This window comes from Tamandua tetradactyla, chromosome 16 (assembly GCF_023851605.1).
Source record: "Tamandua tetradactyla isolate mTamTet1 chromosome 16, mTamTet1.pri, whole genome shotgun sequence".
NCBI classification, from domain to species: Eukaryota; Metazoa; Chordata; class Mammalia; order Pilosa; family Myrmecophagidae; genus Tamandua; species Tamandua tetradactyla.
The window spans coordinates 43,640,743-43,662,431 of NC_135342.1; the positions used below are offsets into that span (position 1 = coordinate 43,640,743).

At 52.4% G+C, this 21,689-nt stretch overlaps 1 protein-coding gene and 1 non-coding gene across 3 annotated transcripts in view; one reads left to right on the top strand and one right to left on the bottom strand.

The window, feature by feature from the left end:
• Window positions 1-21,689, bottom strand: part of ZNF423 (zinc finger protein 423) — a 324,971-nt gene that overhangs the window by 271,697 nt on the left and 31,585 nt on the right. The window lies entirely within an intron of this gene.
• LOC143660477 (U6atac minor spliceosomal RNA) lies at window positions 16,195-16,320 on the top strand. The gene has a single exon (XR_013164074.1). It is a non-coding gene; the product is annotated as a U6atac minor spliceosomal RNA (small nuclear RNA).

The following is a 21,689-nucleotide window of genomic DNA, read 5'->3' on the forward strand; positions in this document are numbered from 1 at the left end:
AGGGAGACTTCCTCAGATGCCCCCTCTAAATTTTAATAAAATGGCTTGCCTCTGAGGCCAACATACATACCCCACCTTGCTCAGTCTCTTGGGGAACACAGAGACATCCCACTCCAGAGGATGATGGGTATGTATGGGAAAAGCACGTTCATGCAGGGAGAGGGCACCAGGGAGGATTTCCCACTGGGGAAGGGGGTGCAGAGCAAGTATATCCATGTGGGGAGGGGGCACACAGGCAGAGGTTAGATTCCCTGGGGCACTAATGAAGCTCTCACTTCAGAGCCCCTCACACCCAAGCTACTCATGTGGAAAGAGTTTTCTACAACATTTGTAAAAGTAAGACCTGCTACCTGCTTAAGACCACTGTCTTTCAACTCCCAGGTCCCTTCCATCCCACCTCCTCTCCTGTCAATGACCTTAGACTGTCCACGGGCATTGTGCATTTCTTTTCTCAAAATTCTTTATGCTCCTGACCCCACAAACTCCAGATAGCCATTGGGGATAGGCTTCAGGTGCCATCTGTCAAGCGCTGGCATGGGTGCAGATGTTGGTGGGAGGTTCAGAAAGGCCGTGCAACCAGCCCAAGTCACCCAGCTGGACAGCTGTTCCCGATCTCTCCTAAGCCCTGGTGCACAGCCTCTGGGGGTGAGTCCCTGAGCTCAGCCCACAACTCAACTCCTGCTTAGACATCTCAGTCTTAACACGTGGCCCTTATCCTCTCTATCTCTGCACACCTACTTGTCCCTGCCTCCCTCACCAAGTCCCTTTTTCACTGTCTCCTTCCGTGCTGCAGCCCAGTGCCTAGTTCAGTGCACCTTGGAGATATTACAATTTCGCTTCCAGACCACCACAATTAAGTGAATACCTTAATAAAGCAAGCGAATTTTTTGGTTTCCCAGTGCAACAGTTATGTTTACACTATACTGTAGTCCATTAAGTGTGCAATGATAATGTCTTTAAAAAAAAAAAGACAATTCAATTGCGACACAGGGACACAAAATGAGCATAGGCTGTCAGAAAATGGCACCAATAGACTTGCTCAAACCAGGGTTGCCACCAAACTAAAATTAGTAAAAAATGGAATATCTGGAAAGTGCAATAAAAATGTGATGCTTGTAGTGGGTGCCCCCAAAATTTTTTGTTGAACAAATAAGCAAACAGGTCCAGGATGATACCCCAGGGAGCCTGTCCGTGGGTGATGCAGCCACAAACACTCGCCTGTCCCCCGTACACCACCGTCACTCACTCCCTCACCCTATACCCATGCCAACTCCTGGAATGGCAGGTAACATGCTCGGATCCTGCACCCACAGGTCGCCCACACCTGCCCTGGCCTCGAGCTTAAGGCACACATGTCTGGAGGCCGGCGGGCGCTAAGCAGAAAATGTCATTCATGCAATCCAGCTCTCGAATCAGAGCAGGGAGCTGTCCTCACCCACACAATGGCTGACCATGGACCCCTTGCCTGAGGCTGAGGGTGACCCTGGGGGGAGCCATGGTCCCCCCCAGCCCACCCTCTGCCCCCATCAGCCTGGCTGGAGTTTCCGATAAGACGCCTCAGCCCACAGGGCCACGGAGACGTTCACGCCAGCGCAGCTCGGCCGCAGTAAGCCCAGGGAGAAAGCACGCCCCTACAGGTGTCCCAAGAGAATTCCCCAGAGTTGTGGGGGCTGGGGGGCAATGCACAAAGGTGCACCCTTGGAAAATGGGCTGCTGAAGAAATAAAGCCCTTCAAGGGACAGCCGGGACCAGCTGTGAAGAGAAGGGAATGGCTGTGGGTATCTGTGAAGTCCTGGGGGTCTCCACCTGGTGCAGGGGCCAGAACCCTCAATGATTGAAAAGAAGGAGCTGAAAGAGGCTGGAGTCTCCTTAGAGGGCATCAACCTGGTGGCTGCAATTCAAGCATCAGCCCTGAGTATTAACCATCGTTTCTAGGGATGTGTTAGTAAGGATTCTCAGGCTCTCCTAAGGCAGATGAGAACTCCCCATTCTCTTGCCATGTGGAAGGCTGACTGCGCCACAGAAGTATAGAGACTGTGAGCCCCACCCGATTCTGTCTCCCCAGCTGTGGCAGGGTGTAAGCAACTACTACCCTTATCTCAGCCCCCTGTGCACCATCACAGGGGGCCTTTCCCCATCGACAAGCTGCCTTGAGTGCTGGGCCTCCAGAATTCAGGCACCCAGTGGCACAGAGTAAGTGGTGCTGGGTGGGTGCCAGAGTAAACTGCCTCCCTAGTGACACTTGCTCCTGGCCTGGGCGGGGGGGGGAGTGTCTCATCGTATGGAATCCCCCAAGGCCTCACAGATGCAAAGGACACAGAGCTGGGGAGGGGAACAGAAAAGGAAATTCAGAGGCTGAGGTTGAAGGCAGGAGTCCAAAAGTTGAACTGGGGTCCCGCACAGGGGGTCGCCGAGGTCAGGCAGGACCTGGGTTGGCAGAGAAGCCAGGAAGATTAGGGACAAGTGCTAAGGCAGGAGTGTCAGGAACGAATGATGGAGATGAATGTAAGCAAATGCCAGTCCGAGGGCTGGAGGAGGCCTCGGGCAGGGCCAGGACAGAGCCCCCAAGGCTCTTCCCCTACCCTAAAACCCACACTGGGGCCGCTGGCCAGCCTGGCCTCTGGATCCCAGAAGGCCCTGCCTTCTATGTCAGCTGCTAGACACATGTGCAGATGGCCATTTTCCTGGGGAAGGATCCATGGTTTTTCTCAAAAAGATCCAAAACCCAATAAAAGGTTTAAAAACCACTGGGTTACTCAGCTGAGTTTTCTCAGCCCCACCTCTGGCAAGTACTCTCAACACTTAAGGCACCGCCTCTTCTGCTAACTTGGCCTTGGTCCCAGGGGTCATCCCACCCGTAGGGGAGAGTTGGGCCCTCTCTGCCCCAGCAGAGGTGGTGAACTCGTCCTCAGGGAAAACTTCTCACCCACACTGAGCCTGGGACAATGTAGGTGAAGTAAGTCACTCCCCGACTTAGTCCTACGCAATCTCAACAAGCACAAAGTGCACACAGGGCAGGAAGGTTGTGCACTGCACAAGGAGCCCACAGGAGGTGGGGAAAGGGAGCTGAAATCCAGCCACACTCTGCCCACCAAGCAGTGTGCCTTGGATATAAGGCTGTGCCCAAAGGAAGGTAAACCTTTTCCTTTGCATGAAGATGCCAGCGACCGTCACTTAATTTGCACAAACAAAGGGTAGCGCAGCCCATGACTACCTCTGGTATCAGGGCAAAAGGACCAGCGCCAAGTACCGACAGCACCACTGACCCCTCCCCCTTCCAGGCTCGTCCCAAGCCGGGATGGGCTCCAGGCAGAGGGTGGGTTGGAAAGGGGATGCTGTGGAAAAGGCTCTCTACAGCAGAAGCTGAGAGCACCCGTGACCCCAGAGCTGGTCCCCTCGGCAGCAGTCTCAGACCCTTGGAGGGGCTGGGATCTCATGACAGGTCCCCTCACAAAACCGTTTAACCTGCCCACTTGCCAAAAGGAGAAAACCTCACAATCTAAATGGCAAAGTCAATGCCACCTGCCATTTCCCTTAGAATCACATGTCCTGGGCTCAGCGTCTCCTCTATCCACAGCCCCCCGTTACACGAGCACCTCACCACGGGGAGGATGAGTCCAGCAGGGAAAGAAACTGATTTTTCAGAACACATGGCACCTAACCAGAAGCTTTCTTCTACCTGAACTAGTGCTCAACACACACACACACACACACACACACACACACACACACACACACACACAATGGTATATTTCAACGCAGGAGGAAAACCTATGGCATAGATTACGGAGAGACGGTAAATGGGTCTCCAAGGAGAGATTTTTACAATAATTTTGGCAAAAGTTGACTTTCCTCTTAAACAATGACTTTAAAACCAGCACCCACGAAAGATGCAACGCTACCGGAAACTTTCATAAATTATTCCCCTGACCAACCCCAGGCAGAGGGGCTGCAAGTAATTTCTATAAAATAGGGAGAACAGAAAGACAGCCAATAATACTCCAAGAATGCCAAAAACAACTTGGTCCACCTTTACAGTGACCCTTCCAGAAGTCACTCAACACAGCTCGACATTTATATCGTAGAAACAATTATCCAGAGCCTATCTGGAAAAAAAACTGTAAAATATAGGAGATAAGTGGGTGGACCCAGAAATAGGGCTGCCTGAGTTCACCCCCCAGCTCTCCACTTCCAGGCCATTAGATTGTGGACATTACACTTGATCCTCTCTGACCTTCAGTCTCCTCATCTATAAAATGGTGATGACATTAGTATCGATCTCGCTGGAGTGTTGCAAGGACTAAATGAGATGATATTCCTAGAGCACTTAGCTCAAGATGCACCACTGACGTTGGCTCTCATTACTGAGGCGACACCCCTCCACCCTCCCCAGTCTGCTGTGGAAGAGGAAACTGTGCTTTTGCACTTAATGGGATGATCCACATCATGTGTCTATACTGGCCCAGTTCCTGGCTGGCTACTGGGGTCACCTGGACGACCCACACCAGCTGTCTATGCTAACCGGGGTCCTGGCTCGAACCACAGATCCTTTATCCTCACCACCTTTCAGTCACTAGCCCCACGCCATGGTGCAGGGGTGGTGTCCCTAAACGGGGAACCACCAGAGCTCACAGCCAAGGGGCTTGGATTCTGTGCCAGCTCATTTCCTTCTCGCCACCCCATCTACCCATCACCCCACATCCCCGAAACTTCCCAAAAGAGAAGGACTCGGAGGTATCTGTAGAAGGAACAGATCCCAGGAAAACCCAGGTCTTGGGCAACTTTGCAGAAATTTGATTCCTCTCCTCTACTCATCCGTAATTAAAAAACAATGCTGGTGATTATGATGATAATGATGATGATGGTGGCCTGTAAAATAGAATAACGAATGTGAAACACTTTGGTGTTTTTTTTTCCTATACCAGAAAAAACATTTCTTTTCTCCAGGCCAGGGACAGAATGCATGTGGCATACCTGCCCCAGCAATCCCATCCTGCACCAAGCAGTCAATCAAGGCACTCTTTCTCACTGAGCATGGATGCAGCTTCAAAAGGCTCAAACAAGTGGGTTGAACTCTACTGACCATCTCTGCCCTAGAGCTTCTCTTCCCTTCCAGCACCTGTGCTTGAGCACACACAAACACACACACATGCACACTCACTTCCACGCTTGGGTGTGCCCAACTCAAGCAGATCCAGGCCAGAGAGAGGAGTCTCCCTGGGAAAACTAGCCTTCACTGAGCCCAAGTGGGTGCTGGGTGCAGTGCTTGGTCTCCTACTTACTGGCTCCCACTTAATCCTCCCAGCCCCCCTCAGAGCCTTCCTTAAAATCCCCACTTTTCTGATGAGGAAATGGAACCCAGGGGAGCCACAGCTTTTGCCCAGAAGCCAACCCAGGGACTCAGAAGGCCAGGGCTGTGCATTTCCAAGCGTGGCTTTGGCTCAGAGGGAGAGGAAGGAAGCAGGAGGGAAGCCGTGAACACCCAGCTTCTTGCCCCGTGTTCTGCCTGGGTTCCTCCAAGCCAGGGAAATGGGGGTTAAAAAGGAAACTGACAAATGCAAAGCCATCTGATGTGTTAACTTGGGTGGAAAAAAAGAGTCAGGAACTCAGAAGAAGCAGAGACAACAGCGCCAAGGCCAGGCGCCCGTGTGAATGAAAACGTCTTTTTTCTTCTTTGACGAAGGAGACGTTCGTGGCTGTGTTGGAAGAGGAGTCAGGCCTGGGTGACTCGAGGCCCCCAGGGACCGGTGCAAGCATGCACCTCGCCAGTCCCTGTGTGCCAGGGCAACCGCCCCCCCTGGACCCCGCCCCCGGCCCCCACACCAGAACCATCCGGCGCCGGCCCTGCCATTCCTGCAGCTTTTCCAAAGGGCTTTTGCAGCTGTTTCCTCCACTGCTGCCTGAAAGTGAGGCCTTTGGCGGCCCATTTCACAGGCGGGGAAACGACTCCCCCGGGAGCACAGGGGAGGTGACAAAGGCAGCTCCGGAGCCCTGGCAGCCTGGAGTATCTAAGACCATGCCCTCCCCCCAACCCCCAACACGGTTCTTCTCGGAGCGTGCAGCAAAGCGCTGCTGAGCCCTCATTCGGTGCCAAGCGCCATCACCGACACTTCACACTCGTTCAGTCACCCCGAACAGTGCTTTTCTAAGTGTGGTCCCCAGACCACCAGCAGTGGCAGCTCCAGGGAGCCTGAGAGAGACGCAGAATCTCAGGCCCACCTCAGACCCACCAAGTGCAGAATCTCTGCGGATGGGATGTTATACGCAATCCCAGTGCTTCTGATGCAAACCGAAGCTGGAGAACCACTGGCCTAAATGACTCTATGAGCTAGATACAAGTATTAGCCCCACTTTACAGATGAAGAAACTGAGGCTAAGTAATTCGTCAGAGGTCCTGAAGCCAGGACTGGGTGGGGCCAGGACTGAAGTCCTTAACTGCTCTGCTTTAGCCCCCAGCTGGCAGGAGCTCTGCTTGTGGGATGGGCAGGGTCAGTCCCCATGAGAAAGGGGTGAGGGAATCAGCGGAGCTGAGATCCATTTCTGCTTTAACCGCAGTTAAAATTCTGATTTCCTTTTACACGAATATGCAAATCCCATTTTAGGAGGACAATTGTGGACAAAAAAAGAGCCTATGGGGCTCTTTTTAAAAGTAAGCAAAATGTTTCCTGCTCAAAGATGAAATTCAGGAAAATCAAATCAAACTACATTTGGCTAAGCAAAGAAATATAAACTAGGGGAAATTTGATGCAGACCCACCCAGCCCAGACCCATCTCAGAATCTGCCTGTGGGAAAACCTGGACATGGGCCCAGGGCTCAAAGCATCTCACCCAAGAGCCCAGAGTCAGCCTGACCACAGGCTCCCCCCTCTGCAGGGCTGTCCAGCTCTGATGGTCAAAAGTACCACTCCGAAACTCAGGTTCACCTCCTCCAAGAAGCTCCCCCTGACCACCCCAACCCTGAGCTAAAGTTGGCCCACATCTGCAGCAGGGTGTAGTCAAAGCAAGAGGCCTTAGGATCAAATTCCAATAACCCAAGGTTTGCTGTGTGACCTAGCCAAGTTAAGTAACCCCTCTGGGCAGAGCAACCTGCAAGTAGGTCTGAGGATAAAATGAGATGGTGTTTACAAAGTACCTGGGTCAGGGCCCAATCTCCAGCATGTTGCCCCCCAACTACCCTCTCAGAGGCTTTAGGGAAACCCTCTGGACCTCTTCTTTCTCCCACTTTCCAATTCCCTCAGCACAAGACTGCACCCATCAGTATTGCTAGTAAAAGCAATCACCCATCTTTGTGAGTACACTCAGCTGCCCACTTCACACGCTTTATCGTATTGTCACTTAATCCTCCCAGCAACCCTGCAAAGGGGCTGTGTGAGGGTCCCGTTTCACAGATGGCGAAACCAGGACCTGAACGAGTGTTTTTTAAGCAGGCCAAGTTATGTATGCAATGAGAAGTAGAGCCCAGGTTTGAGGCCGGGTCTACGGTTCTCTGAAGCCCACACACTTAACACACCAGCCTCTCAATCTCAGCCTGTGCTGAACCAGCAGTAACAGTGACTGAGCTTCCCAAACGGAACCTTCACAGAGAAACCAAGGCTCATCGGGAACATCGGGGACAAACATCTCATCTTTCCAGAACCTTCCAGAGGGCGTGGTCCTGTAGAGCTCAGTTTTGGGATGCACCCTCCCAAGGTCATCACTAACTCTCCCTCTAGCTTGCTGTGTGACCTGAGACCAGGACACGTCCTCTCTGAGTCTTGGTTTCCAGTTCTATAAAACGAGGAGCAATCAAACTCCCGTTCTTGTTGAAGACAAAGTGAAATAACACGTGTGAAGTGCCTGGTTTAAGACAAGCAGAGCGAAGGAGGATTACGGTTTCAACGTCTTCAGCGAATCTCACTCAGAGTCAGGATGTTTCCAGAAACTTCCCTTTCTGGGGACCCGGCTGCCTGGGCCATAACACTTCCAGGGCCCCAGGCCTCCCAGGCCGCCCTCCAGTGTATCCCTGTCTCTCCCTGAGCTTAACCCTCTCGGTCACACATAGCTATTTCATTTCATACCCGCACCCCTGCAAGGGCTCGTTAACCAGAAACGTGCAGCCTGTGAACGCGGATTTACGACAGGGCCTGGGCCTGCATCCTGTGGGTTCCCCCGCACCAGCTCTCCAACTGCAGCGGAAGCCGCCTGGCCCCGCAGGGTGGGCTCGGAGCTCGGGGGTCAGGGAAGGCCAGCCCGGGTCAGCGCCCCTCCCTCAGGAGAGGAGGGGACCCGCACCCCCCCAGAGCTGTTCGCCATATCAGGAGGAAAGGAAGGAAAGGGTGAGACTGGATTCCCACTCTCTTTTCCTTTCTTCCACTTTTCTTTGAAGAAAAGCCCCATAAAGGAAAAACTAATGTTTTTTTTTTACAACCCCTTAACAACTTATCCTCTGCACTAACATATTATAAATAAATGTCAGAACCTTGTTATACATATGGTTTATTTTAAACACAAGCAAAGCGCAAACCGTGTCTCTTATTGGAAACTGATTTGTGTGTGTGTGTGCACGTGTGCACGCACGTGTGTGCTGAGTGTTTTCATCTGGTGCGGGATGCACAGACCGGCCCTCCAACTCTTTCTTCATATTAAAAGCCCCAAACCTGCCACAGGAATGCACTGTAATGACCATTTCTAAACTTTTTGTAATTCCACACGGATGTCCCAGGGCTGGGCAATCAAAATACTTTCAGGAGTGAGTACTTTTAATAAGTCGGATTGGGGATGGGGACATTTCATTGACACAGATGTGTCTCCCCCCCCCCCCAGCTTGGCCCCCATCTCCCAACCACTGTGGATAGAACGCAGGTAGACAAAGCTTTTCATAGGTTCCCAGCATCTCCCCCTGGCAGCTGGTCACCCCAAGGCAGGCCTCACCTCACTCAAACCTGCCTGTCCCAAGATGATCCACAAGCTTTCACTAGAGAATGCCGGGGGCACGCAGGAGCCTATCAGGCCCGTGCACTCCGAGAAGATGAGGCATCGCGACTGCTCCCCCAGAAAGGCTCCCAGAGAACCCCCCAGATGACAGTCAGGGGCTCTGCAGGGAGCACTCACCCTCTGCACTGACAGCTACTGATGCTTCTCCTTAAATCAACTCCCTTTTTTACTTAAAGAGCTTTCCTTCTGGCCTCCTAACAGCACTATTCACAAAATCACACATTTGAGGTGCTAGTAACAACTTTACTAATAGATATTAGAAAAAACACATGAGGTAACATTTTCCTAATAGACAGTAGCATATGTAAGTATGGGGGGGGAGCATTTTCCTGTCAAAATCCTGAACACTCCAGGCCCTCCAGTGGAATGTCACACTCCGGGGACCACGGGCATGGGGTGTGCTGGGCAATCTCTGACAAATAAATAAGGAGAGAACAGGGGACAGGTGGAGGACTCACCCTCTTCAGTTCTTCCCAACAAAAAGTACACATCGGTTGCTCTGGAACCCTGGAAATCCACTCTGCACATTTCAGTTCAGTAGGGGCTGAATGTCACAGATCAAGGGCAGTGCTGAGCAGAGGATGGCAGGGTGGGAGGAGACACAACAACCACAAGGTCAAGAGACAGGTGACGTGCTCCCCCAGCATGTGGCTCATCCACCCATGAGCCTTTTTAGGGACAGAAAATCATGCCAACCATGGTCACTTCCCAAATGCTGCTGGCCACCACCTCCTGCAGCAAGGACCAGCCTCGCAGGCCTCAGTAGCATGGGCCCAACTCACAGACTGTGCTTCCAGAGCAAGCACCAGGCTAGGCCAGCATCAGGGGAAGTCCCTGTAAAGGCCTTGGAAAGGGCTGTGCAGATGGGAAGGGATGCAGCTGAAGGCAAGCCACCTGCAGCCCCCACGGGCTCCTGAGGCTGGCGCGGAGACCTGGAAAGAGGCACGGACCTGGATAGGAAGCACACTGAGCTCCTCCCGCCTCCAACCATATCTGTCTCATCCCAGAGTCCTGAGAGGCCCAACAGTTGCCAGATGTGGGCCACCCGTGGGGACCCAGTTCATTTTCCTTGCATTCTGTGATAACGCTTGGCTGTGTTTATTTAACTTTCTGCTTTGGATGGCGGAGAGATGGGCCGGGAAAATCAGCTTGGCTTCCTTGGATCAAAACATAGCAGCCCACACAACATGCGAGGACACCCACGCAGAGACGCTCCCCCTACACCATCCAAAAAACCACATCTGGCCCAGTGCTGGCAGGGGCGGCGCCTGGGGCCCTCGGAAAGACTGCTGGGTGCACAGTTGCAAAGCCGCAGATGCTGCCGAGATGGCACATGCCCCCGGGCACCTGCCTGTGCCCAAATCCTCGCAGGCACTATCCCACTGACCCCTCCCTACCATGCAGATGGCCTCACAGAGGTTTGAGGTGACGAGGTTGTGCAGCTCGTGGGTAGGAGACCCCAGAACCCCCAAGAGAACGAGAGAAGGACTCCAGGAAAAGGAGTGACTGCCAGAAAGGCTCTCGAGGTCGCCATCTCCATTTTGCAGCTGCAAATACCACCGTGCTGGCCTGCTCTGCCCTGCGTGGTACCACCCTGCCTCCCAGCAGGAGAGCTAAGGACCTGTGGGTGGGTGCACACGGCCAGAACAAAGCACCCATGCTCCCTGCTCTGCTGGACTATTTTTAGTGCCTCCACCAAGCCTCATGACGTCCAAAGGACACCCCTAAGGACAAAGCCACCAGGAGGCTGGGGCTGGGGTGTCCACCCAGGGTGACAGGAGATACTCTCTGAACCGCCATCAACGCGAGAGCTTGGCCATCTGCCAGACAGTGGTGGCTGGCAGAACCCAGCTCTGCACCCAGGCCAGCGGCCAGCATTTGGGACCCCCAGTCTGCAGCCCACCCCGTTCTATTTCCACCCCCAGCTCCTTCCCTCACCAATCGAGACACCCACAAGACCAAGCTCTGCCCGTGCCCCACTCCCTGCAAACAGCACCCGCTGCCCACTCCTCAGACCTGGTGGGGAATACACACCTGTTTTAGCTCATAAGCTGCTGGAATGCAATATACCAGAAAAAGAATGGCTTTTTAAAAGGGGAATTTATTAAGTTGCAAGTTTACGGTTCTAAGGCCATGAAAATGTCCAAATTAAGGCATCTAAATAAGGAAACCTTAACTCCAAAGAAAGGGCCAATGAAGTTCGGGGTTTCTCTCTCAGCTGGGAGAGCACATGGTGACATCTGCTAACTTTCTCTCCCAGCTTCTTCAACAGCTTCCCCAGGGGCATTTTCTGTCATCTCCAAAGGTCTCTGGCTTTGTGGGCTCTGTTGCCTCTAAAGCTTTTTCCAAAACAGTTCCCTCTTAAAGGGCTCCAGTAACCTCACCTTGAAAGGGTGGAGACACATCTCCATGGAAACCACCTTAGCAAAAGTTACCACCCACAAATGGGCGGGTCACATCGCCACAGAAACATCGAAAAGATGCCACCCAACAATACTGAATGAGGATTAAAGAACATGGCTTTTCTGGGGTACTTGGCTTTTCTGGGGTAATAGCCGCAAACTGGTAACACAAAAGGTGCAATCCATCTTTGGGTGGACATGGGGACATGTAGGTGGGGAACTAAAGAGATCTGGGTGCCCAGAGCACAGGAAGTGGGGCACGGGCTCCGGCGTGCATGTCCCCAAAGCGGGTGGCCAGGGAGATGGCCTTGAAAGCACAAAGTTCAGCCCAGGAACCCAGGTACCGCCTTGTCACACCCAGCTCTCTGCCGGACGTCCCTCTGCTCCCTCGCCTCCCCATGTTCTGCAAGGAAGTTCACCGGGTGTGTCTGGCCTGTGAGGTCTCCGAGGCAGAAAAATCAAACAGCTAAGAGCATGGGGTTAGGGATGGGACGGACCTGGGCTCCAACACCAACCAGCCATGTGAAACCGGACCCGCGGTTCACCTCTCCCTGCCTCAGTTTCCTCACCGGTCAAATGGGAATAGTATGAGTATCTCCCCCAGGGGTACCACGAGGAGGTGAAGTGACCATGCAGCAAACACAGAGAACGGCACCTGCTGTCCTGTAAGAGCTCGAGAAATGCTACCCACCTGGGGCAGGGGTGGTGGTCTCAGCTGACAAGACCGGGCCAGCCAATGTTCCTTGGCAAACAAGGTCACTGGCATTTGAGTGGAGCTTTGCTGCTTTCGACTCACTTTCACACCCGGAGGGAATATCCTCTGATTGCGTAACGTGTGGGGTCAGGACGGGCAGTGCCAGGCCCCAGGTGTCACAGAGGAGAAAAGTGAGGCCCGGGGGCATGACACGCCTAACAGAGTGACACAGGGGCATCAGCCCAGCCTGGACTCCAAGTCCAGCGCTCTGTGCTCAGACCACGGGGGTCTGCCCTGTCCTGTAAATACCTCATCTGAGCTGGACATCCCTGACCCCAGAAGCCTAATGCAGCCGGCACTTTCTTGTTGGCGGTGGAAAGGCTGGCAGCAGCCATTCCCACCCCTCCTATGCCCCCAAGGCCCCTCTGCAGATTGAGGAGCCCTGGGACAAGAGGTTGCCCTGGAGCCCAGCCCAGCTGCCTGCAGCTCCTCCCCCAGTCCCTGCAGCCCAGGAAGCCTCCAGCAGAGGCCGAGGTCAGGACTTCAGCTAACCTGCCCAGACCGGTGCTCTAGCTGCTATTCCACCCCCACTGGGCCTGGGCACCTCCCCCACGCTGGGCTTCACTTCCCCCAGCTCTGCAGCCCTGCCTCCCTGGGAAAAATTCCTGAGCAAGTGTCCTCTGGAAACCTGAGACACCCTGGAAAGACTTCAGGGCCAGGCACAGCCCCCAGGGCATGCAGCTCAGCCCCAACCGTCCTCGGAGAGGGAGGGTGGTGTCATGGAAAAGCCCAGCACAGAGCCCAGGGGGCCAGCACCTCTGACTCAGTGCCTGCATCTGCAAAATGGGGGAATAACAGCACCTGCCTCCCCAGGAAGTGCAGTCCAGACTTAAAGCACCCAGCAAATACACCACAGACCCCAAAGAAAGACTGTGGCCCCCCTTCTTTGCCTAGTCCTTGGGCTAAGCACCTCTCAACCACCATTTCCCTCTTCACAGATGAGAAAAACCAAAACTCAAGAAAATTAAGTAACTTGTCCAAGGTCACGCAGCCTCAACTTGAGAAAGCCAGGATCTAAGCCAGCTTCTAACACCACATGGCCACTGTTGTAATTTTCACTCTGGCCATTTTGCTCATCACCTTCAGACCACCCTGAAGCCTCCAGGGTCCTGGGCCCACCAGCTCCCAGTCCCAGTTCTCCCTCCCAGGTGCCCTCTCCAGCCTCTGAGCTCCACCCCCTGCCTTCCAGGCAAATGCGTTCCTGCTGCTCCCTAAAATGCACTCCTGGGTGGCCGCACCAGACAGACGTTGCCCAAGGGCAGACCCCCCTCCCTTGCCTCCTCTGGTCTCCCACAATCCTCCCTGGGTGCCCTGCTCAGCTGGGACACCTGGCACATGAGTATCCCCCAGGCCATGAGTACCTCCGAGGCAGGGCCCCACCCGGCCCCTAGACCCCTCTTCTGACCCCTGGCCCAGGGCCTTTCCCCAGCAGGCGCCTGCCAGCAGCTGATTAAAGTGAATTCATCCCAAGCTCTTTGCATTTTTGCCTTTTTGAAATCCCTCAGATTGTAGGAAAAAAAAAAATTAATGCAGATAGGCACACAGAGAAAAATAAGTGATCCATAACTTGGACACGACACAGTCTGGGTGGTGGGCCTCACGGAGGACATTCCAGATATCTGCACTGCCCTTCTTTTAAGAGAAGTGGGACACCAGGAGTGTCTGAGTGGTCTCAGGCTCCTGCAGTATGCATGCCAGTGTCAGAAAGCTTGGCTCCAAGAAGGTCACAGACCCTCTGCAATGTGGCCAAAGACAAGCACTAGGATAATGGGGGTAGGGGGTCTTGAAACCACATCTCAATAAGAAAAACAAAACTAACACTGTTTGGCCCTAGAGGGGCAGGCTTAGGGGGCTTCAGAGCTGTCACAGGGAAGCAGGACTAAGCTTGCTGTGGTCTCAAGGAATCAAACTGGGACTAACCAGTGGTAGTGACTATAGGGAGATTTCAAGGAAGAACAGACGGGATTCTATTGGCAGAGGTACGTGGGAAGGTCCACCCAGGGGGTAGTGAGACTCCCATCTTAGGAGGGCATCAACAGAGCCTGAGAGTCCCTGTGGCGCGCCTCCAGATTCAATAGGAGAGGAGGTAAAATGAGTTTATATTGATAGCTTCTCCAGGCCAGGATCTCAATGTCCCTTAGGGGAACCAGGCAGTTACCAGCAATGAGTAAAGGGGCGGAGGGGACAGTTGGGGATGGGGAGTGACCTCTCCCACCCAGCCCAGCCAACGCAGCCACTCAGGAGGGCACCCAGCATAGCCAGATCTTCGGTTTGTTCCAGGGGAGCCAGAAGCCTGAACATTTATATGGATTATTCTAACGTTTCAACAGGACCAACCAATCTTCTCACCAACCAGATATAGCCCATGAGCTGCCTGCTGGGGAGTCCTGGTTTAACAAGGAACTCACAGGGCAATCGAGGCCAGGGAAAGAAAAGGCCCTTTCAGGACCTGGAACCACCCTCCCTGGCAGGAACAGAATGGGTTAAAACTATATCTGGCCCTCTGTTCTGCTCAGGGGCTGCAGCTGGCCTCCCAGCCCCCCGGGGAGGCTCTGTCAGCTGCCCTGGCCCCGCCTGGCCCGCCCCCCTCAGCCACCCAGCCTGGAACCCCAGATCTGGGAATAGGGCAGCTGCCCTGGACTGGCCAGCCTGGGCCAGCAGGGAGGGATTCTGTTCCCCATCCCCGCTGAGAGCCATTTGCTCATTTGGGACGGATGCCACAAGGGCAGAGAAGAGGCCTCTGTCCCCGCCGGCCCCTCTGGGCAGGGAGCAGACCTCAAACGTGGCTGCTAGCTTAGCCTGAACACCCAAGGGCTGGGCTGGGGGTTCAACCCACGGTGGGCCCCATAGACTCCTCAGTAACCTGGGGGTGGGGAGCAGGGTGGAGGCCAGACAAGCGCCTTCACTTCACGGTGAGGAAACCCACACTCAGAGAGGGGAACACACTCGCCACGGTCACACAGCCAGAAAGCAGCAAAGCGAGGATTCAGTCCTTACCCAACTCTAAAGCCCACCTGCCAAGCCCCTGGGTGAGAGGGTCCCAGGCTCCCGGGTATGCATATACCTCTTCACCTCAGGCTCAGAACACAGCACCTGGGGGCCAATTGGGGCTGAAAGTGGGGGGAGCAGAGCCAACGTCACTGGTATGGGCCAGACGGTACTAGGGATGACGAGCAGACCTGAGACCCTTCCCCTTCCACTTTCCCCGCCTGTCCTAGGGAGCGTTCACTCCAGATGTGCAATGTCTTACAGGCATGACAGCTGTGTGTGTGCAGCAAATCCAAGGGCTGGGACTGGGCGCCACAGCAGGAGGGGACAAGGCCCCCACGGTCCCAGGGAGAACCTCAGGTTCATTCAAAATCGTTCCCGGATCCAGGTAATTCTGCCATCTCTCAAACTCCAGTCCCGGACCCAGCATACACTTCTCATCTTAAGCAAAATATCTGGGAAGTCTCAAGTTGGATGTGCTGGTTATAGTTTTGGTGTTTTGTTTTTGCTTTTTTTTTTCAAATATCTATTAAAATAAATACATAAGTATTCAGACTTAAAATGTTTACATGAGAACGGTGGATACCCTTGCCTCGGGGTCGGGGCCAGGCTCTGGGGAGCTGGCCATGTCGTTTCTCATTTTTCTTTGGGGTGGGGGTGAGGGGTGCATGGGCTGAGAACCGAACCCGTGCACCCTGCCAGGCTGTTTTTCAATCTGATGCCGGTTACAACACGGCTGTGTTCCGTGTATGAAAATTCACCGAGCTGATGGATTTTTCCACATGTATGTGACACTTCAATTATACAAAGTTAGCTTAAAAACTGCAGTAGCAGCACTAAATGACTAGATTAGGAATCACCTGTAACTAAGAAATGGAAAATGGGGAGGGAGTGTCTGATGTGCTTCCATCTGTCGGGGGGTAGAAAATACATGCATTTTTTTGTGTGTGTTTGGACACAGAATGTCTCTGGAACAAAACACAAGAAACTGGTAATAGCAGCAGCTTCTGGGGAGGGGGAGTGGGTAGCTAGGGGCATTTTAAATTTTGTGCCTTGTGCTTTTAAAAGTGTATGTGAGTGTTGTATGAAAGGAGAGAACGTTAGCACTCCCCTTGACAAGGATGGAAGAGGCCCTCGGGCTGCACAACACACATACGGTTAAGGCATTGCCACCTACTTCGTGGCATCTAACCATCGTTTTTTCGAAGCAAATATTCTAAGAAATGATGAATATGCAACTATGTGATGATATTAAGAATTACTGATTATATATGTAGAATGGAATGATATCTTAATGTTTTGTTTGTTAATTAAAAAAAAAAAGTGTACGTGAGCTCCACGTAAAACCACCTGCCGCGCCAGCAGAGGCACCCGCGCCACCCTCGGGAGATGGTGTCCATTCCGCTGCCACGGGAGAAGGAAGGCGTCCACTCACCGGTCCTGGCCCTGGCTGGGCTGCAGGAGCCTGGGGGAGCCCTCCTCCTCTCTGGGCTCCCATTTCCCCATATGCACAGGAAAGACGTCGGCCTGGCTTCCCCTGGCGACCCTCCCATCTCGATGCTCTAGGCGGATCCAATCCAGTGAGCCCAAGTCCACAGCGGCCCATCTCACCCCCGTCCGCCCTGCACCCCAGCCCTGGGCTGCTGAAGTCTCCCAGGACAGGTGGACAACCCGGCAGGGAGCGTGATGGTCAGGCAGGGGTAATGCCCACCAGGTGTCCACCACCCCAGACCCTGATGTGCACAAAGGATTGTGCGGGGCCTCAGTGGCCTGCCCATGCAAACGTCCACCACGCCACCCCCACCAGCCAAGGGCAGGGACCCAACCTGGGCTACACACGTGGCTCTTCCCAGAGATGGATTCTCGAGCACAGCGACTCAAGAGATGGAGGAGGTGGGGGGCTCTTTCACCCCACCAGCGGTTCCCAGCAGAAAAGAGACCATTCATTCTTGCTCCACTGACCTCCACAGCTATCTGCAGTCCTCAGTTTCTCCTTCCATTTATTTTTTCAACTCCCCCTTATCCTCCCATTAAATTCCCTTTTGGCGCCAGTGGTCCAGACTTCATCTCTATTACCTGCAGCCACTGAGCCCTGACCTGTAGGGACCAACTGAGACCACCAGGGTGGTCCCACCACCCTCTCCCCCAAAATCCACCCAGAAGGACCACGAGCTCTCTAGGCAAAAGCCAGGGAGCCACGCCCTCCCCACTGCATAAATGCCTTGGACATTCTGGTGGGAAGGGGGCACAACCCCTCGTCTTCCTCCCTGAAGAAAGTGAAGTAAGAAAAGAAACAGCTCACTACTCAAGGACATTAGTGGGATTTGCTGAACTCCCATTTCTTCCTCCTGGAAACCCAGGAGGACCCAGGAAGCAACAACACGAGGCCAGGGGCTTCTCTCAAGAAGCAGCCACGGAGCACTGGCTTCTTCCCTTGGGTTCTCTCTCTGACATAGGACATCAGAATTCCCACCTCCCCCACTCCTCAGACAGGGTCTGGACTCAAACAAACCCAGGCCCACAGCCTGGCTCCCCCATTCATTAGCTGGGTGACCTTTGGCAAGTTATTCAACCTCTCAGAACCTCTGTCTCTTCATCTATAATGGGGGAAAGAGCACTGACCTTGGTGGGAAGATAAGTGCTTTTGCATTATAGCTGCTCAGTAAGTGTAGCCATATTATATTAATAATAGTATTAGTATCCTTTCCCTGACCCTGACACCTCTAACCATTCCTCCAAAAGAAATAAAAGCTCCCTGGGCAGAGGCTAGAAAAAGTCAGATCTAAATATGGGGTCAGAACTGGAAGTTACCTAGGAACTATTCAACCCTTTGCCAAGCTTAGAACCCCCTTATTTTCCAAAGAAACTCATAAATGAAGTAAAGGAGGTTGGGGCCCAGAGTCCCACCTCTCAGCCTACTCCTGGCTGGTCTCTCTGGGTACAGTGGGAAACCACTACTCCAGTTCTTATGCCCCAGTAGACAGATGGGGAAGCCGAGGCACAGAGTGGGGCTGTGACTGGGGCAAAGCCACTCAGCCCAGGAATGCAGGAGCCTTAGGGCAGCTGGCAAGGACTCCCACACAAGGAACCATCTGCACAGGTCATTGATCCCTGGAATACTGACAATGCACAGGGCCTCTGGGGTCAGCCAGTTAATGTAAAGGGGGCAGGAAGGGGGGCAGCAACAGGGAACAGTGAGGACTGTGGCACTCTACAACACACCAGCCCTTGCATAAATGGGCAGCGCCAGCTGTCCTTGCTTTGCAGGAACTAGGCCCAGTGCTGCCAGATCCTCTGATAACTCTTTTACTTTTATTTTTATTTTATTTTATTTTTTTTTACATGGGCAGGCTCCAGGAATCGAATCCAGGTCTCCAGCACGACAGGAGAGAATTCTGCCACTGAGCCACTGGTGCTTCGCCCAGAAGAGCTAGAAATCTGGATTTTTTTGTGCAAACTTTCCTGCTTCTTAAGTATTAGCTTCTAATTCCAAACAACTTTAATCCTGAGCAGCCACCAAAGGAAAACGATTCTGGTACCGGGTGCAGTCCCAGGGCTACCAGTTTGCATCCCGCTATTTCAGCGTAGGTCATCTTGGCATGGAGTCCAAATGACCTGAGAGGTGCTTGGAAGGTATCTTTCCCTACAAATCAGTGTTTTGCCCCAGTGGGGAAACTTCCACCATTAGCTATTCATTCCTTTGAATCAAACTTTTCCCCAGATGTTCTTCACAAAAGAGGAATTCAAAGAGTTTATTGTGAAATGTCTTTGTCTAGAGAAGAGCGACACGGGCCACATTTCAGTCCTGGAGAAGCAGAAGGCAAATAACCGTGATATTAACTGCAATGGCTAACCTCTGTTTAAGGCACTGTCCCAAGTGCTGGGGGCACAGCTGAATGCAAAATCTGAAAGAGTGAAGAAGCCCACCATGTCTATTTTAGATAAGAAGTTCTAATGTCCCTCCAAAATACCACCCCAGGCCTGCGATCGGCCTCTTGGTGTCTTTCCAGGAGGGAAGGCTCTGCAACACCTGCCATCTCAAAATAAGTCTGGCATCTTCCAGGGACAAAATTTTCAGCTGCCAAATAAATAGCTCGGGCTCGACGTAGGCTCTGGCCACCTGACGTCCTGGGGGTCGGTGGGGAGGTGCCTGGAGTCCTGGTGGTGAGGAGGGGAGAGCAGAGGAAGGCAGGGGAAAGTTTATCTTGACACTTCTCCCTAAAATGCTGATCTTATGTCTAGACAACAGAAAAGATGCTGCTAAAAGTACTACATAGTCTTTCCCCAAATGGCATTTGGTTACATCTGATTTTAAATCATCCTTGCTGAAGTCCACTCTCCTGGCCCATCCTGGGCTCCCAGATAAGGGCTCTGCAAGGGGTCTCCATGATTACAAACCCAATTAAAGAAATGCGGCTGCCTGGAGAGGATTTCCCAGGAAGCAAAGGCAGAGCAGGAACTGGAACACGGATCCCCGTACCCCAACCCAGGGTTCAACGTGCTTTAGCTCTGAGAAGAGCTGGGTAGACCTGTGCTCAGGGGGGCTTCTCAGACAGAGCTGAGACCCTGGAGGTAGAACTGGGGGAGTGGTAGTTAGAGAAGAAAGGAAAATAGATAAGAAATAAGAGCACTAGGCCACCCGCTTATCCCAGTAGGTGTGCTTTACCTAGGCAGTTTTAATCCATTCTAGCCTTTGATATTGAGTAGCACAGTGTGGTCATCCCCACTTTATCAGTGAAGAACACAATGCCCAGAGAGGTTAAGACACGAGTCCAGGATCACACAGCTGGCAGTACCAGGTCTTCTATCTGCTGACCTCTCTGACCTCAGTTCACAAACACCCCTTCTCTGTATGCCACTGTCCTGGCCCATTTTCAGTTCATCAAGTGTGCTGAGCCCCTTCCCCCCACTGGGTGTGGTGAGCTGTGCACCAACCACCACCAGCACTAATGCCTCCACCCCCATGCCAGGCCCACAATTTCATTCTTCAGGCGCGACTCCATCAGCCCTTTTTCTGGGAAGACTTCCATAAATGTGAAATCCAATCCCCCCACTCTTCCATGCCCCGCTCCCAACTGAGTCATATTATAGCACCACACTCCTGAAGCCCTGTCTGCAGGAGCAGGGCTGAATAAGAATCACATGGAAGGAGTGTTAAAACTCAGACTCCTGGGTTCCACCCACAGAGATCCTCATTCAGTAGATCTGGGACAGGATCTGAGAATCTGCACGTCTCACAAGTTCCCACGTGATGTTGAAGTTGCAGGTCTGCTCGCCACACATCAAGTAAGGGAGGTCTCTGGAGCTGTCCGATATGGTAGCTGCTAGCCCCAGGTGGCTATTTATTTAAACCTAATTTAAATTACGTATAATTTAAAATGTAATTCCTCAATCACACTGGCCACATTTCAAGGGCTCCACAGCCACGTGTCTACTGGCTACCACATTGAACAACACATATAGGAACATTCCCATCACAGCGAGTTCTACTGGACAGGTCTGGTTTAGTTTCCAGAGCACATCTCACTGTTAGGAATCATAGGCTCATCTGTGTTTACATATGAGTGTGGTCATCTCTTCCCTAAGACTGTAAGTTCCATGAGGACAGAACTAGTACTATAACCAGCTCATAATAAGGTCTGGCCTCCATAAATATTTTTTGAATAAATGAGTGGATGGATGGATGGATGGACGGGTAGATGGATAGATGAACGGATGGAAAGATGGATGAATGGGTGGATGGTTAGATGGGTGGGTGGGTGGATAGCAAGGACTCTGCAAAGTGTAGGGATCCCCATGGCCTAACCACAAGTTGACCATTCCCAGCCTCAGCTCCTCAAAGTTACAGACACTCCAAATATCAGAAGCTAACTACCCTCTCCCTTGGTGAAAGGCCACCCACAAATGGGGACAGAACCCCACCAAGCGATGGGGAAAGGTGAAGCTTTACACTTCACCTCCCTTGACTGCCCTGCTAAAATATGCAACTCCTGCTCAATCCCATAGCCCCTGCCCCCAGCTGTGAGCAGCGAAGGACTGTCTCTAGGTGCTGGGTGATTACGCCCTGCTTAACAGAAAGGAAGTTTCATTGGGAAAGTCAACTCTAAAACAGCTTTACTATTTTGAGCTCTTGGACACCTAGCAAACAAGAGCTGACAGTTCTGCCTTTAATAGTTCTGGTTCTTAGTGTCTTGAAGACATTTCTTTCCAACTAAGTAACCCAAATAAATTTAGCGACCTTTTTTCTTTAGGAGAAATAATTAAAGAACAGATGGTGTTGCTTACTTTGAAATTTGCGCTCTAAAATAGATTTTGTGTGCACCTTGGTTGGAATACAACTCCCCTCCTCGCATCTGTGTGTCAGAAAAGGAGATCAGCTCACTAATTACCTGGCTGTCTTTTCCCTACAAGATCCCAATTTAAGAATCTCGTTTCATTCTAAGAAAATTAATTCAAAATGCCAAATAATTTAAAAATGTATTAAGATTCCCCTTAGACCAGAAAGCAAAAAAGAGCTTTCATTTGTCTGCTAAAAATCACCTTGGGTAGTCAGATTGAAGTTTAGTCTTAAG